Source organism: Hevea brasiliensis, chromosome 3 (assembly GCF_030052815.1).
Source record: "Hevea brasiliensis isolate MT/VB/25A 57/8 chromosome 3, ASM3005281v1, whole genome shotgun sequence".
Lineage (NCBI taxonomy): Eukaryota > Viridiplantae > Streptophyta > Magnoliopsida > Malpighiales > Euphorbiaceae > Hevea > Hevea brasiliensis.
The window spans coordinates 66,234,793-66,239,492 of record NC_079495.1 but is presented as its reverse complement, the minus strand read 5'-3'; the positions used below and the strand labels follow the sequence as shown (position 1 = coordinate 66,239,492).

General features: G+C 37.9%; 1 non-coding gene across 1 annotated transcript; it reads left to right on the top strand.

The window, feature by feature from the left end:
* Nucleotides 1-4,307: 4,307 nt before the first annotated feature.
* LOC131178990 (small nucleolar RNA R71) lies at nt 4,308-4,414 on the top strand. Its single transcript, XR_009147997.1, has one exon. It is a non-coding gene; the product is annotated as a small nucleolar RNA R71 (small nucleolar RNA).
* The last annotated feature ends 286 nt before the right edge of the window (nt 4,415-4,700 follow it).

Below are 4,700 nucleotides of genomic sequence, written 5' to 3'. Positions count from 1 at the left end.
AGTGTATACATATATATATACAAAGAATGAAAGAGTTAACTAAAGAAATTGTGAAAACCATGACTTTGAACTAGGGTTTAGGAGTGAAAATTTGACTTTGCTTATGAAATTGTTAAAGAACATTCTAATGGTCAATTAGTGACCATTTGAGGTAAGTTGACCATAATTAGGAGTGAATTATTGCATGGCAAAGTGGAATGGGCAGGCTGCCCAATGAGTGCAGCAGGGTGGCTGAGATTTCAGTCCACTTGGACTGCCATATCTTTGGCTGTGTAGGTTCAATTGGTGTTTGTCCAATTGGACATGAAACTAGGCTTATAATGTCACATTTTTGCTGAAGAAACCATGCCCAAAAGACCAAAGTAAGAGGACCAAAAGTTAGCCCCAATCCGGATACCCTGCAAACAGCCCCTGCAGAATGACCAAATGAACAGTAACTGTTCATTTCGCCATAACTCACTGTAGAATGGTCAAATTGACCTGAAATTTTTACAGCAACAAGATATGATATAGACAAACAACTTTCATGAAGAACATCACCCCAAATTATGCCATTAACCCATTCAAATTATTGAACAAAGTTGAGTTATCAAACCTGCAACTCTGCAGATTTATATTTGAACAGTAATGTTTGGATGGCTATAACTCTCTCTAGAAAACTTGGATTTAGGCGATTCTTGAACCGATAGAAACCTAAGGCATGGTAGAACATTTCATATGAAGAAAGTTAGACCAAATTATGAACTTAACTTGGTCAAATTACTGACCAAAGTTGGACCAAAATCTGCCAAAACCCAAAATTTCAGCGAGAGCAGATGCAGTGAAGCGATAAACTTATTTTGGCCATAACTTGAGCTACAAAACTCCAAATGGAGTGATTCAAAAAAAGAAATTCAACTAGACAAAATAAGGAACAACTTTCATGTTTACCATTTCCTCAAATTCCCACTGTAACAGTGCTTAATGGAACAGTAAAATTAAGCTTCAAAAACTGAAAATTTTGTTTCCCTTGGTTTAAGCCTAAAAATGGTAATGGTGATCACTTCCAACAAGTTTTAAATGAAAAATGTGGTATGTTTGAAGTGCCAAAGTCAATGTACCTACTTTCTATGCAAAAGTCAACTTTCTTGTTGACCAATGAAATGAATAGTGACACCAAAAGTTGAAATTCAAAGATTGAAGAATTTTAAAGTATCAAATGCCCTAGTATACCTAACAAGATTGGTTTGGATAGTTTGGCATGCCAATAGGGTATTGTTTTAGCAGTACTGCGAAAGGCTTTATGCCTGTATTCATGGCTTTATGCCCGTAATCATGGCTTTTATGCCCATATTCATGGCTTTTATGCCGATTATGTGATATCATGGCTTTTTAGCCATACTGACTGCATACGTGGTTGACGTTCTGCGTCCCATGGTATGACGGCCCGAGGCACCATGATTTCCAGTGCCAATGACCCGTTATCCAGTCCAGTCGTCCAGTATAGGTTACTTGGGCAACCAAATGAATGGAAAAGTATAACTGTGATTGAACTGATCATTAAAGAAAATACGAAAATTAAGTATCAGGAATGATTACCAAAAATACAAAGAAGCTCAAGATCATGAAGAAAAATAATTAACGAAATGCATGAAGAAGTTAATATCATAAAACATGAATAGCCCTCGACTAAACAATAAGTTAGTAATTATTCATTTATTATGAACACAATAGCAAGGAAATTATTATCTTTATTTGCATATTATATTTTCTTGTATTATTGGCACCACTAAGCTTTATGCTTAGCGTCGCTTTGCAACGCGTAGTGCGAAAGATTTGGATAGAGGGCCCAGTAGACCACAGATTCGGTAAGGCAGTTCACAGTTCTGCATAGCGTCCGTGTCACCTCACAGACTATAGTGCATTGGTAGGACACTAGGTCCCATTTTGTATTTTGAGATTTTTGTAAATTTGGTAATTAAACTCTTATTTTATCATATGTATTTGAACAAATGTAATATAATTTTGCATTAATGTAAGTACTTGTAATTTGTGATTATAAATCACATGTGAGAATTTATTTATGATTTTAGTCTAATGATAATGTGAAATGACAAATAGAGGAATCGTTAAGAAATTGCTGTAACTTGATGTGATACAAAATGTGAATTGTATATGAGTACCATGAGATGAATGATTGAGAAATGAATGGTGAAAAATGTTGAGATTTTGATATTGAAGTTTGAGAGTGATGTGATGATTGAATATGATCATAGGAAGTGTTTTTCACAGGTTCCGAAGAACTGTTTTCTCTATTTTTAGCCGGTACTCTGCCGGATTTTCTATAAAATTCTCGGAACCTCAAATAAATTATAATTTCGATAAATGGCTTAAATGAATTATATTTCACAAGTTATATTCAAAAGGAAGAATAAAAATGAATTAAGATAAAATAGAGTGCTCGGCACACTGAGTGGCATAACTTGCTCGGCTACACTGTAGTCGGGTAAGGGGTGTCACATCAACGGTCATTGCTGTAACTTCCCGGTGTAGTCACCCATTGCTACGGGTTCGGCTCGTTTAACTTAGTCACTTTTTATCTCTTTTATTTTTTCTTAATTTTTCTCATCACATATTTCATTATTTTATGCTTCCTCACTATTAATTAAGTATAGTTCTAGACATTCCGACTTTCCGGGGCAGACATTAGCTGTCGGAACAGTAGGATGTACGAGCTACGAAAATGAGGGTGTTACACCTTGAGGGTTAATCGTCCATTTTTGACATCTATGATGGCTCCGGAGAATGCCAAAAATGGTCTTCCCAAGATGATAGGAATTTGGACATCTTCTTCCATCTCAAGGACAACAAAGTCCACTGGAATGAAGAATTTGCCCACTTTGATAGGGATGTTCTCAAGTGTCCCTACAGGATATTTAATGGATCAATCAGCCAATTGCAATGAGATTGTTGTGGGTTTCAGTTCCCCGATCTCCAGCTTTTTGCATATTGATAGAGGCATTAGACTGACGCTTATCCCAAGATCGTAGAGGGCCTTGTCTATTTTCTTGTTACCAATGATACAGGGTATGGAGAAGCTTCCTAGATCCTTCAACTTTGGAGGTAGTTTGTTTTGCAGAATGGCACTGCATTCCTCTGTTAGAGCTACTGTTCCATAGTCTTCTAGCTTCCTTTTCTTTAACAGAATTTCCTTAAGAAATTTGGCATAAGATGGCATCTAAGAAAGTGCTTCAGTGAAAGGGATATTAATGTAAAGTTTCTGTAAAACTTCCAAAAACTTCCCAAACTGCTTGTCCAGTTTGGCTTTCTAAAATCTCTGAGAAAAAGGTAGGGGAGGTTGGTATGATTCTGGTAATTTCTTTGTCTTCCTTGCTTCCTCTTCCTGATCTTTCTTAGCTTCTTCCTCCTTTTTCTCTGCTTGGTCTTTAGATTTTTCTATGGTTGCCTCAGTCGATTCTACCTCTAGTTGTACTAGAGTTCTCCCACTCCTCAGTGCAACTGCCTTACAATGCTCCCTTGGGTTCATTTCTAGTTGACTGGGCAGTTTGCCAGCAGCTTTACTTGAAGAACTTGCTTGCTGAGCGATTTGATTCTCTAGCATCTTATTATGGGTAGCAAGTTGGTCCATTCTTAAAGTCAGCTGTTTAATCAATTCAGTTTGTTGTTGTTGAGCTGCTAGGAATCCTTCCATCATGGTTTCCATGGTTATTTTCGGTTCAGGTTGTTGAGGTTGGAGAGTTAGTGATGGCTGTGCAAAGTTCTGACCTCTTTTCTGAAATCCAGGGGGTGCTGGAGGTTTGTACCCTTATTGCTTGTTTATTGGCTGGTTCTGCTGATTGGACCATGAGAAATTTGGGTGGTTTCTCCATCCAGGGTTATAAGTATTTGAATATGGATTGTTTGGCTGCCTCTGGTTGAAGTTTCCTCTAATATTCACATAGTTCATCTGTTCTGTAGGTTCATTGAAATTGTTGTATTCTGAATTCATGTATCCTCCTTCATAGCTGCCCTCATGTTGATTATTTGTACCAACTGCGTTGGCTTGCATTCTTTCAAGTTTCTTTGTGAGCTGATCAAACTGGGCATTTATCATGCTTAGGGCATCTACTTCCAGGACCCCTATAATTCTTCTTGCATTTCCTCTTTCATTTGACCACTCATAATTATGGTATGCAACCCTTTCTAGAAGTTTAAGTGCTTGTGGCACTGTTTTCTCCATTATATCACCCTCTGCAGCTGAATCAACTATGCTCCTTATAGAGGCTAGTAATCCATTATAGAAAATTTGCACCAATAGCCAATCTTCTATGCCATGGTGTGGACATTCCCTCTGCAGGTCTTTATATCTTTCCCATGCATCATAGAGTGACTCTCCTTCCTTTTTTCTGAAGGTGTTGAGCTCAAGCCTCAGCTTTGCAGTCTTTGCAGGTGGGAAATACCTTGCTAGAAAAGCTTGAGAGAGGTTTTCCCAGGTAGTGAATGTTCCATCCAGTTGAGAAAGTAACCACTTCCTTGCTCTGTCCCAAAGGGAGAATGGGAATGCTCTGAGTCTTGTTGCTTGATCAGACACTCCATTCATCTTGAATGTATCACATAGGGCAAGAAAGCATTGGAGGTGATAGTCTGGGTCCTCTGTTGGTGAACCTGCAAACTGGGTTTGTTGAATCATTTAGGGCCATGCTAGTTTTAATTCAAAGTTG